Genomic DNA, 13,151 nt, shown 5'->3' on the forward strand with positions numbered 1-13,151 from the left:
GGGGTCTGAGATTCTGCATTTCTAACAAGCTCCCAAGAGACACAGGTGCTACTGGTCCAAGATCATACAATGAGAAAGGAGACCGTAGCATCAGCGTGTCTTCAGCAGGGGAGTCCAGTCTTTCCTGAGCCTGTCTCGATTCGCTGGCAGCAGCCAACACGTGTGGAAGCCAACTGAGGCCGGCACTGGTGAGCTAAACAGTGAACACAGAAGCTACAGGTAGTAACCTACAGGGGTAGTAACTAACAGAGGTAGTAACTAGCAAAGGTAGTAACTAACTAAGGTAGTAACTAAGGAGGAGGTCCACTGCCCAACCAACCGCTCCTCAGTATTGCTTCCAGCCAAATCAGACGACACCTTTGTGTTCAACTTCTTTAAATCCAATTCCCTCCAAGGAGCGGATGTTAACAGTCAAGCCAAGGAGGAGCCGGGCAGGTGGGCACCACAGCACCCCCTACTGCGGGAGGACGCTCCAGCAGGGAGACAAGCCGCTCTTTAGGGAAGAGGAAGCAGCTGAGCCAAGAGGAGGGCTTAAAGGCAGAGGAGGTGGTGCTGCCTCTCTGCTCGGGCTGTCAGCACGAGTACCTCTTCGTAGAAAGTCTCCTGTGACCTGAGCCGCCAGTGCTCCAGCTCCAGCAGGAACTCCAGCAGGAGCAGGAGTAAGCCAGCTTTGGAGGGCTGGGCAGGACTGGTTGCAGCATCCACACGGCAAAGGTGAGACCCAGGAGCCCAAAGGGCGGCCATTTCTTTCTGTCGGGACCACTGTGGCTCTTCCCCGTCCTATCTTTTTCTGAAGGAAGCTACCCTCTGTGATTCCAAGGTGACACCCTGGCCCTGCTGTGACACAAGGTGACACCTACTGTGAATGACTAGAAACTACTTCTGTCTTTTAAAAGAGAGGAGATTAAAGATTCATGGCTCTCTGGCAGGGTCTATTAGATTTGGTTGAAGAAAGCAAGGTGCCCCCCATCCCGGGTTAAATGTGTGTGATTCTGTTTTTCCCCGAGGAAATGAGATGGCTTTTTGGAAAGTTTCCTAAAGTGACTGTGAATTAGCTTGTGATGCCCTTAAAAGCATCTATCTACAGTTTCGCACCTTGAGCAGATTTGCCAGTGAGTCATTTCAGGAGGCTGCTAAGCTGATGTCCCCATCAGGATGGGCTGTCGGGGCCTCTCACCTCCCCTCACCTACCCCTAGCGCTTTCGTTACAAATGGTGACAGTGGCGGGTGGGTCGGAATGAAAGGTCAGGACTATTTTCTCACCTTCTTATCCCCAGGACACTGGTCACTAAAGAACTATTTATTGGATGACTTCATGAGTCGCCAAATTCCTGGGTTGGTAAATGGAACTCTCGGGTCAGCCTGTCTGCCAATTACGCGCCCTGAGTGAATACACATGGTCCTCCTCTACTGCCCTATCCCCCTTGCTTATGTTTCCTCTGTGTCCAGGCGGAGGGGACTTAAACTTGAGTTCAGGTATCGGTTCAGAACTGAGCATCCCAGCCTGGCATGTCAAGGCAGCAATGGCTTCTAGGAAATGGCCAGAACCCACCTGGAGCCACTAGGGATACGAGTCCATGAGCCTGCCCTAGACCTCTCCTGGTGTCATCTCCGTGTCATCGTAGGGTCATCCCATCAAGCCTGGCCCTCTAGCAGTGTTCATAGCAGCTGGAAGGGGCAGTGTGCCAAGTCAACTTAATCAGACAGCTCTAGATGCTTCCTTGCAGTTGGCCAACTGTGTGAATCTGTTGCATTCACGATGCCTGGGAGAACGCCAGGAGCTTTGAGGACCTAGCCGAGAGTAGACATGGTCAGGCACTGGTTGCCAGGGCTCAGCCAGGAGGGAAGGGTGAACAGGTGGAGCTCAGAGGATTTTTAGGGCCATGGAAATACTCTATATGATACTCTAGTGATGGATACATGTCATTACATATTTCTCCAGACACCAAGAGGGAACCCTCCTGTAAACAATAGACTCTGAATGATGACATGTCAGTGTAGGACCGTCAGTTGTAACAAACGTTCCATTGTGGTGGGGGACGTGGATAGTGGGAGAGGCCATGCGTGTCTGGGTGCAGGGAGTGTATGGGAAATCTGTCCATTCCCCTCAGTTTTGCTGTGAAGCTAAAAATTGTTTTTAAAAAAAAGTCTTAAAAAGAACAGACATGCTTCCTTCCCTCAAAGATGGAGGGTGTGATGGGCAGAAATCTGTTAGCAGCCGAAGAATGGCAGAAGTGGGGGGCCAGGGGTGGGTGAGGACCCCCTCCCCGGGGGTCTTGTTGGTGATTTTGAGGCTCTGAGGTAGGTCTGCTTCTCGGAGAATGAGGTACAGGATTAGAAAGCCCTGGATTAGGAGCTGGAGCGGCAGGGACACACTCTGGCAGACGGAGACGGTTGCGGAGTGGGGGGTTGTCTGCACAGGGTGCGAACAGGAGGGAGAGGATGTTCTGCGTTATGTGTGCAGGCACGAAACTCACATTCTGTGTCTGATGCTTCATTTCTTCTACTGTGAATAAGGCTGGGTCTCCCTTTCTGCTTCTCTGTGGCCCAAACACCTGCCGACCACTCGGCCAGGCGTGGGCAGGCCTGGAATGAAGGCCCTGTGGCAGGGCCTCCCCACCACCCCGATGTCCAAGCCTGTAGGCTATCCCACTGGCTAAGTCCCACCGGGGGTGGCTTGCTCACTCCTGGCCCCTGGGGGCTGGGGCCAGGGGGACAGTTTGGAATGATCTTTCTCACTTATTTTAACTCCTGCAATTTGGCTAAATTTCTTAAGGCCCTAGCTCAGTGGTTCTCAGACTTGGCTGCACATTGAAATCCCCCGTGTGAGTCTCCCCAGTTCTGATATCATTGGTCTGGGCTATGACCTCCACAGCGGGGATGTTTAAAGCTACCTCACGTGATTCGTGCACTAGGGAAAGGGAACCTCACCGGCCCAGCTGGAAGCACTTCTCAGTCTGATGAGGATTAAATAGCCTGATGCTGGGAACTCCTTACTGCCTTCACCTGGCTTATACAAAGCAGAGATGATCTGGAGAAGGAAGATTGAATTTGGATGCTTTTGTGGAAACCTTCCTTCTCTTCCCTCCATGTCCTTTAAGGGCAAATCCACCAGGTGACCAGTCTCTTCCCTTTTGAGTAAAAGATTTGAAAACACTTTTGACACACATATCAGATAAGATACAGAATGCCCGGTTATATTTGAACCTTAGAAAACAGTGAAGTAGGATTTTAAGTCATGAACCATCAGGAAAGCCAAAATAAAATAAGTGCTGTCATATTAACCCTATATTGGGGTTGTAAAATTACGAGAAAGCAGACTCATATAAATATGTAAAGAATAACTTTTCTCACTGTTCTACAAGTTAGGATTGATCATTAGTAAGGAGAGCTGTCCAGCTGCTAACACGTGTCACTGAATGTGATGTTGGGAAGAAATAGCACAAGTTGGTGTGAGCAGCCAGGACCAGCAGGGCCTGATGTTAACCTGCACACATCAAGATGCATGCAGCCTGGGCGTGTAACTTAACAAACACCTTTAGAGACAATACCCATGTAACTCCGCCAAGGTCAGGGCATAGACCACTGCCAGCACCGCAGAAGTCCACCACGTGCCCTGTCCCATTTATAATCTCTTCTTCCCTGTTAGAATTAACCATATCCTCACTTGTATGGTGACCTTTTTCATGCTGTTCTTTATACTTTTACCAACTAAGTGTACATCCCTAAACATTCTGATTTAATTTGGACTATTTTGAACTTTATATCAATGGAATCATACTCTGTATTCTTTTGTCATTTGTTTATTTTGCTCCATGTTATATTTGTGAGGTTTATCCACAATATCGGTGGTGCCTGTAGCTTGAGGTCATTCATTTTTAGTGCTGTCTAGTGTTCCAGCCTACCCGATGACGTGCTGGAAGTGGCTCGTACAGGCTCACAAGAGCTGACTGCTGAACGTACAGGAATTTTGCAAGCTGGTTGATATCGTAGTGGGAGCCTGAAATTGGCCATGGGGGGAATATTTACATCACAGAAACTGGCAAATGCTACAAACCAGGGCTTTCCTCTTCTGTTGTTAAACATCTCCCAGCATGCCCCTGAATGTGCTGTGATGCATTTATTCATTCTACAGTAAATGGGCATTTGATTTGTTTCTAGTTTTTGCTGAGGAATATTCTCTTATGTGTATACTGGTACATATGTAGTCACTTTTTTGAAGGATAGGATATCCGCCTCAGGAGGGACACTGTTAGGTCACAGGATATGCACAGGTTTAATTCTAGTTAATAACATCAAACAATTCTCTGAAATGTTTGTATCAGTTTACATAGAACCCTAGCAGCTTTGCTGGAGAATTCCTATTGGTATCATTGCTGTCCCTTGGAATTGCCGGACTTTTAATATTTTTGCCAAAATATTGACTGTCTACTTAGATATCATTGTGGTTTTAACTTGCATTTTCCTGATTATTAGCGAGGTTGAGCACCTTTCCTTTTTGGCCCATTTTAATTTTTTTATATGGAAAGTATTTAAGTCCTTTGCCAGTTCTCTTACCATCTTTTTGTTATTGATTTTTAGATTTCTTTACATATGCTGGATGTTCTAATAGAAGCATCTAAGGCTATAAACTTTCTTCTATTTCTTTTTTATTTCTCCTTGAAGTTTACTAGCCTAGTTGCTATGCCACTAACATCAAACCTTGTTTATAGTTAATATGGGTGCATTAATACTGACTTTCTATTTACTGTGATCTGCTCATGAATTTTGCTTTTAACTTTTAAACTTATCTGGAATCACTTTATTTCTCCTCATCCTGAGCTGTCATTTAAAGATGGAGTGTAGAGATTCTTTACATTTCTCCGAGATTTGAAGAGGCAGGAAGGAGAGAAGGGAAATTCTGAGTGGGTTATATATGGGGTCCTGTACTCCTCTCAAATATTTGTAAATATCCTGGGCTCATTTTTCTCATTTTTACAAGCTTGTGGTTGCCAAGGGGTAAGGGGGTGGGAAGGGACAGTCTGGGATTTCAAAATGTAGAATAGATAAACAAGATTATACTGTATAGCACAGGGAAATACATACAAGTTCTTATGGTAGCTCACAGCAAAAAAAATGTGACAATGAATATGGGGTCCTGTACTCCTCTCAAATATTTGTAAATATCCTGGGCTCATTTCAAATATATGTATTTGTAAATTGAAGTATAGTCAGTTTATAATGTGTCAACTTCTGGTATGTAGCACAATGCTTCAGTCATACATGAACATACATATATTCATTTTCATACTCTTTTTCATCATAAGTTACTACAAAATACCAAATATATGTAAATCAATGAAGTTAGAACACTCCCTTACACCATACACAAAAATAAACTCAAAATGGATCAAAGACTTAAACGTAAGACAAGATACAATAAACCTCCTAGAAGAAAATATAGGCAAAACATTATCTGACATACATCTCAGAAATGTTCTCCTAGGACAGTCTACCCAAGCAAGAGAAATAAAAACAAGAATAAACAAATGGGGCCTAATTAAACTTACAAGCTTCTGCACAGCAAAGGAAACCATAAGTAAAGCAAAAAGACAACCTACGGAATGGGAGAACATTTTTGCAAATGAAACCGACAAAGGCTTGATCTTCAGGGTATATAAGCAGCTCATATGACTTAATAAGAAAAAAACAAACAATCCAATCCAAAAATGGGCAGAAGACCTAAGCAAGCAATTCTCCAAGGAAAACATACAAATGATCAATAGGCACATGAAAAAATGCTCAGTATCACTAATTATCAGAGAAATGCAGATCAAAACTTCAATGAGGTATATCACCTCACACCAGCCAGAATGGCCACCATTCAAAAGTCCACAAATGACAAATGCTAGAGAGGCTGTGGAGAAAGGGGAACCCTCCTACACTGCTGGTGGGGATGCAGTTTGGTGCAGCCACTGTGGAAAACAGTATGGAGATTCCTCAAAAGACTAGGAATAGACTTACCATATGACCCAGGAATCCCGCTCCTGGGCTTGTATCCAGAAGGAACCCTACTTCAAAGTGACACCTGCACCCCAATGTTCATAGCAGCACTATTTACAACAGCCAAGACATGGAAACAGCCTAAATGTCCATCAACAGATGACTGGATAAAGAAGAAGTGGTATATTTATACAATGGAATACTATTTAGCCATAAAACTGATAACATAATGCCATTTACAGCAACATGGATGCTCCTGGAGAATGTCATTCTAAGTGAAGTAAGCCAGAAAGAGAAAGAAAAATACCATATGAAATTGCACATATGTGGAATCTTAAAAAAAAAAATACAAAAGAGAAATAGACTCATAGACATAGAAGACAAACTTGTGGTTGCCAAGGGGGCGGGGGGTGGGAAGGTACAGACTGGGACTTCAAAATGTAGAATAGATAAACAAGATTATACTGTATAGCACAGGGAAATATATACAAGATCTTGTGGTAGCTCACAGCGGAAAAAAAAAGTGACAATGAATATGTGTATGTTCGTGTGTAACTGAAAAATTGTGCTCTACACTGGAATTTGACACATTGTAAAATGACTATAACTCAGTAAAGATGTAAAAAAATAAACAAACAAACAAACCTAATTACCTCCCCCCTCAAAAAAAAAAGATATCGAATATATTTCCCTGTGCTCTACAGCATGTACGTGTTTATTCTCTATATGTCGGTTAGTATCTGCTCCCATGTGAATGTCCGATTAGAACTGCACACATCACTTGCACACATCCTACTGGACAGAACTTGGACATGTCACACCTGGTTGCAAGGGATGCTGGGAATTGTAGTCTTTAGCAAGGGATCTAAAACTTGAGGGCTTCTAGTAACGAAAGGAGGAAGAGGAAAGCTCTGTTGGAAGTCAAGGAACAGTCTTTCCACAGGTCCTCAGCCAAGCTGCCCGGTGACAACAGTCAGAGATCACCAGAAAAGTAACTTCCTCCTACCTCTGTCTCTGGTCTCACTTTCCCCTGTAAGTTTTCTTCTTCCCTTTTTGTGTCTGCTCTTACCTCCTTCTCAGGTTCTGCTAGCCCTTTGGGGATAGCAGGCCTCAGAAGTAGCTCAGGACAGTTCTTTCAGAGCCCCCAAAGCTCTTCAGAGTAGGAACCGTGGAAAACCTGGGGACCCTCTTGAGGCAGGTGATGCCCATCATGTTCCGTGACCTTCATTCTTTGGTCACATAGTGAACCATCCAGACTCTGGTTTTAATTTTTCTGATACTGGGGGGTTTGGCCTAGGAAAATGAAGCTGCTTGGGGGAAAGGATGAGAGACCAGAGAATGGGGTCGTCCCACCTGCAAGAGAAGGTATTGAACATGGATTCTCAGTGTTACAGTCACCCAGGGAGCTTCCAGGTACCACCGAGGCTGAGAACCATTAGTGTAGGTTGTAGGGCGCACACCCCCCATTTGCAAACCAGGCTGCACAAGCAGGTAGAGAGGGTGACAAGGGTCACTGGGATCCGGCGGTGATGTCTCAGCTCTGGACACTCAGACCTATGTCACCCCACCTAGCAGCCTTCTACAGATGTTTGTGCATCCTAAAAGACCATTGAGGGTCTGAGCTAGAAACCACCTGGAAATCAAAAGCACACCAGGGAATCTGGTTCCTACTTCAGTTGCCACATCTGTCATAGCTTCCCCTCTGCTCTCTTCTGAGCAGCCTCTCCTGTCCCCAGGGCCAGAGGTGATGCCCGGATGTTGTTGTCAAAAGAAGGGATGAGAGGATGGTGGAGACTTGGGGGCTGGTTTACTGAGGGATGTGGGGACACCCTGGAGTGGTTCCCACTTCTAAATCACGCCCCTGGATGCCTTCTTGTTGCCTTGGGCACCCCTCATCTTGTAAAATAAACAGGTAGAAGGGCAGAAAGTTGCTATTTTAAAGTCCCCCAGAATCTGGACTGAGCTGGTAGCTGCAACCTGGCCGCTGTGTCCCTGTCAGGAAGAGGATGGGCTGATGACAGTTGCACAGGGACAGTGCAGGGCTCTGCATCACCGTGCCCTTCAGGCAAACCCTATATGCACCATGTCCTCTTGGATGGGCTCCTGGAAACCATTTTCTTCCTGCTCTATTGCTCATTCTCTGTCCCTTACACCCTTCTGTGCACATGACCTGATCCTAGACCCAGTCTGCCTCTGTCCCTGTGTCCAAGTCTGGGCCGCCCATGCCTGGTTCCTTCTCAGAAGGGCTGCGACTGTCCCTCCATCATGAAACCCCTCAGTCACGAGCATCCTCAGGACCCATCCCTCCCACCCACCAAGGTGGGTTCCTTCACGTGGCACAAGGCTGGGCGTTGCTGCACAGAAAGACCCCGATGGGCGGGGCGGGATTTGCAGGGAGGGAAAGGGGGCAGAGGACCTGGTCCTGCCCACACCCTACCCTGTGTGACAAAGGAGCAGGCTCTGGGGTGACAGCGTGGGTGACATGACCCACAGGGAGCTGGAACCACCCACAAGAGTGCCGCTGAGCCACCCTGGGCATCCAAAGTGAAGCCGAAGTTGAGAGTGACTCCAGGAGCATCATCTTCCTCTGGGACAGCTTAGAAAAGGAGTGTTGATTCAGATTTTTCACAGAATTTTCCAATTTTGGAATTTTCATGGGGTGGGGGGCATATGTAATTTTACTTCCGTTGAAAAATGTCTCTAGATGACTTAGAGCTGTTCAAATTCTAGATCTAGCCCTAAATAGAATAAAACCACATTATAAAATTACAGCATGGGAGACACAGATCTTTAAGGGAATTGTTCCATGAAGTGACGAGTCATAAGTGTGGGCAGTCTGCTCTGGGGACCGCTGGCATGTTGAGAAGAGGGGAACATCTACAGACCCGCCCCCACCAGACACCAGTGCCCCCAAGTCATAGCTTTTCTCTCCTTTACATTTTTGGCTCTTTCCCTGTGTTCCTTGCACGCCAACCCCCTGTCTCATTTGACTGGTGTGACCACTGAAAGTTGTCTCAGTGTTGGGCTTCTGTGGCTTTGGCCTCATTTCTCCTTCCACGGTTCTGAAGGCAACATACCTGCCCCATCACCGAGGCTTCACCCCCGAGAGCCTCGGGCCCAGCTCACCCCTTGTGCCTCTTCTCCAAGGCGCAATGCCAGGGGCACTGGAAGGGGCTTTGGCGCTCCTTGGCATAATAAGGACCCTCAACTCTGCTACGTGAGTAGCCTTCAGTGCTACTCAAAGTGTGGTCTGCGACGAGAGAAAAATACAGAAAGCGAGTGGAAATATCTAGAGAGTTTTCAGGACACTGACAACACTACAACATCCAAGTGGGCGATTTTGAACTTTGCATGCTGTTCCCAGTTGCCAGCCCCCTTCTAGATGCTCAAATGGACTCTGGCATTGCTGAAGTAGTGTGGGGAAGGTGACAACCCAGGTGTCACACAGGTTCTCACTGCATTACGGGTGCGACATGCAGGAATTAGGGTGACCTATGTCTTAGTTTGCCTGGGACAGTCCCAGTTCATAACGTCCCAACATAATTATGCCAGAATGTCCCTTTTCACCCTCAGAAGTGTCCCGGCTTGGACAATAAATGGTCACTCTACTTGTTCACCATGCTCATCGCATGGCCTGTTTTCACTCTGTGTCATCACCCCAAATCCTGTAATAAGCAGCGACAGTGACTTCAAAGGAGGCCAGAGAAACTTCCCACCCAATTCAAATATGTTTCTATTCCAGGTATCTAATCCTAGGATTTCTTTTCTTCATACCCTCTTGGTGCCTTGTGAGCTATATGACAATCATCACTGAGAAAGCCCCCAGAGGGAGGAGAGAGCCTTGCTTGGCAAGCAACTTTCTGCAATGAGACGTCAGAGTCAGGAGCCTCAGGGTGCAAGGAGATGGAAAAGGGAGATGCTTTCTTTTCATTCTGAGTTGACTGATGTTCTCTGTAAATGATGGATGGATTTGTCCTGATCTGTGGTTCCTGCCTACTTGGTCCTCGCTGGGAAGACACTGAAAGTCCAACTTGTCTACAAATACTTGCCCTTAACGTGTTACTATGTCTAAAATTCCTACCTTCAGAGCTACTCTTTTTCTTAAACTTAGTAGCTGCTTTTTTTTTTTTTTTTTTTTTTTTTTTTTTTGAGTGAAGGTAAGTTTACTCAGAGAGATACATTGAAAGGCAAGAGACAGGCCATGAGGTGTGGGGGTTGGGTGCTCAGATTAAAAGTAGGTCCACACTCCACAGACAGAATGCGGGCCACCTCCTAAGAGGAAGAGAGAGGGGCGGCCACGCGACACTGTGTTGCTGGTTTTTATGGGCTTGGTGGCTTCATATGCTAAGTGGAAGGACCAGTCTAAGGGGAAGGGGCTGGGACTCCCAGGAAGTTGGCCATTTCCCACCCTTTGACCTTTTGTGGCTAGCCTCAGGACTGCCATGGAGCCTGCGGGCGTGTTATTCACCATGTTAATAGATTACAATGGGTGTGTAATGAAGCTCAAGATCTACAGAAGTTAAATCTCTCACCATCCTGAGCCCAGGGCCTACTGGGGGTTGAATCTTTCACCATTTTCATGCTAATTGCCGTGGCATTCCTTGAACGGCTGTGCCCTGCCCCCTTCCATCCTCTCATTCCCCCCTCAGAGATTCTACTCCCATAATCTTATGGGGATGCAGAGGGGCGAAGGTCCGTCTTCTGAAACTGCTTCCAGGCTGAGGAGGGGTGTTGACCCTGCCTATCAGGGAGTAAAAATCTCTGAATGCCTAATCTAGAGGCCCCAGGGGCCTCTTAATATGCAAATACCAGGGGCACAGGGCATTTTAAGAGGGATGTGAGTCAAAGAAGGGGCACTAGCTCACTCACTGAGGCAGGCAAGACCTGGGCATCCAAACACAGGTGATGCTGCCGTGGGAGATCATAGGACACCAGAGAGAGGAGATGAGGAGGCATCCTCTCTCCTCCATAATTTAGCACATCGTTGGCCTGAGGTCCCTGTGTGTGACAGGATGCAGAGTGGGACTTTCTTGATCTCTCAGAAGTTGAGCTGAGATTGAGTCAAGAAAAAAAGAAAGAAAGAAAGCCTCCAATGCTTGACGCTTTAATACAAAATACTCCTCCAACCCCATCCTCTCTATCTCATGGGCATCAAGTGACATGAAGGGGGAAGAAATGGAAGTTGTGGTTAACTTGGGAAGTGGCGTGCTCATGGGCATGGAGCGTCTGTTGAGGTGAAGAGGGGTGCTTTCCCTTAGAAGAGGCCAGGGAGCAAAGACTTGGATGCCAGCAAAAAGGAAGACCAGAATTTCTATCTTCCAGTTGGGTTCATCTTCCCGGGAAGGATGTTTCCTAGTTAACTGAGCAGACGTGTGACTGGTCCCAATTCGTGGTGCCTAACTATGGACAGCTCTCTTTAGTGTGTGAAGGGTACCCGGCCCAGCTTTTTGTTTTTTGTCTCCCATATTCCGCCTTTAACTGAAATTCTGGGGCAGGAGGAATCTCCATCAACATTCCATGACTCTGATCCTTTCCCTTGCAAATTGCCCTCGTTCCAGTAACTGAACTGGGGAATCAAGACTTTCCCCATGTGAGCAAGGAAGTAGGGCTGAAGTGAATTGCTAGGCCATCCAGAAGGTGTGCACGCAGTGCCCCGGTCCCACACAGGGCAGCCAGGTGCAAGGTGGGCCCTGTTATCGCAGGGAGGATGGCTGGGTTAGCAAGCCAGGCACACAGCGGGGATGACTGAATGTCTGGTGGGCTTTGGGGAGTAGAGACATTTCATGGCCATGTTGAAGCTGAGAACATGAAAAAGACCCTGAAGCCCTTGGTGTCTGCTGAACTTGGCCAGCGCTCTGTGCTGCTGGCAGGCCCGGCTGGAAATCTGTTTACCCAGAGGAACAAAGCATCGGATAAGCTTTGTGGTGGAAAAGAGCCATGATTCTCAGTCTAAATTTTGCAATTAGAGGGATACACAAAGATGATCCAGTGGAATTTGAGGCTGGCGAAGCTCTGGTGGATCTGAAGCAAACATTTGCATCTGGGGTGAAACCTCTTTTCATTTATAGAGAAGTGACCCCAGGAGAGAGCCGTGTGTGGCCAGAGTTTTAGAGAAATCAGGACTGACTCAGAACTAAGCTACAGACCTGGGATTTTTTGCTCTTTCTGTCCTTTTTTTTTATTGAATTGTTTTGAAGCAAACAGTGTTTGGTAGAAGGAGGCTTACAAATTATGCAAATTTCTCTTTTCTTAACTTAGCAATACGGAGCCCACTAGGAGATGAGGATGACTAAGAAGTGGGCTTTGTGGGTTTTGTGAATGTACTACTCAGGGTTCCCCAGAGAAACAGAAAAAAATAGGATGGATGGAGAGAGAGAGTGCCAGAGGGAACGAGTAAGAGAGAGCACACTGTGTGTGTGTGTGTGTGTGTGTGTGTGTGTGTGTGTGTGTGTGTGTGTGTGTATACACACACATGTAGTTTTTTATACAGCTCTAGATCTGTTCAGAAAGGGATTTATTATAAGGCATTGGCTCGAGTGATTACAGAGGTAAGTCCGTATCAAGTCCCATGGTCTGCCATCTGCAAGCCGGGGACCCAGCAAAGCCAGTGGTGTAGTTCACTGGCAAGAGAGCCATCATGTAGATTCCAGTCTGAGTCTCAAGGCCTGAGAACCAGAAATGCTGAGGGCAAGAGAAAATCAATGTCCCAGCTCCTCAGTCAGGCAGAGAGAGAACTGCACCTTCCTCTGCCATTTTGTCCTATGCAGGCCCTCTGTGGATCAGACGATGCCCACCCACGTTGGGGAGGGCCATCTGCTTCACTCAGTCCACCAACTCAAAGGCTAACCTCTTCCACAGTCACCCTCCCAGAGACCCCCAGATGTAATGTTTAACCATCTATCTGGTCACCCATGTCCTCCAACAAGTTGACACATAAAATTAACATTCACAAGGAATAATGTCCTGGGAGATGACATGTGCTGGTAAAAGGGAGGGAAACTAGAGTAACGGAATGAGCAAGCCCCTTGGGCCCTGGGAGAAAGTCTCAGCTCTGAAATTCACTAGTTGAATGATTCTATAATAACAGCTACCAAGGACTGAATTGTGTCCCCCCACCCCCATTTCATTCGTATGCTGAAATTCATCTACTGAATCTCTGATGGTATTTG

Source organism: Camelus bactrianus, chromosome 35, assembly GCF_048773025.1.
Source record: "Camelus bactrianus isolate YW-2024 breed Bactrian camel chromosome 35, ASM4877302v1, whole genome shotgun sequence".
NCBI lineage: Eukaryota > Metazoa > Chordata > Mammalia > Artiodactyla > Camelidae > Camelus > Camelus bactrianus.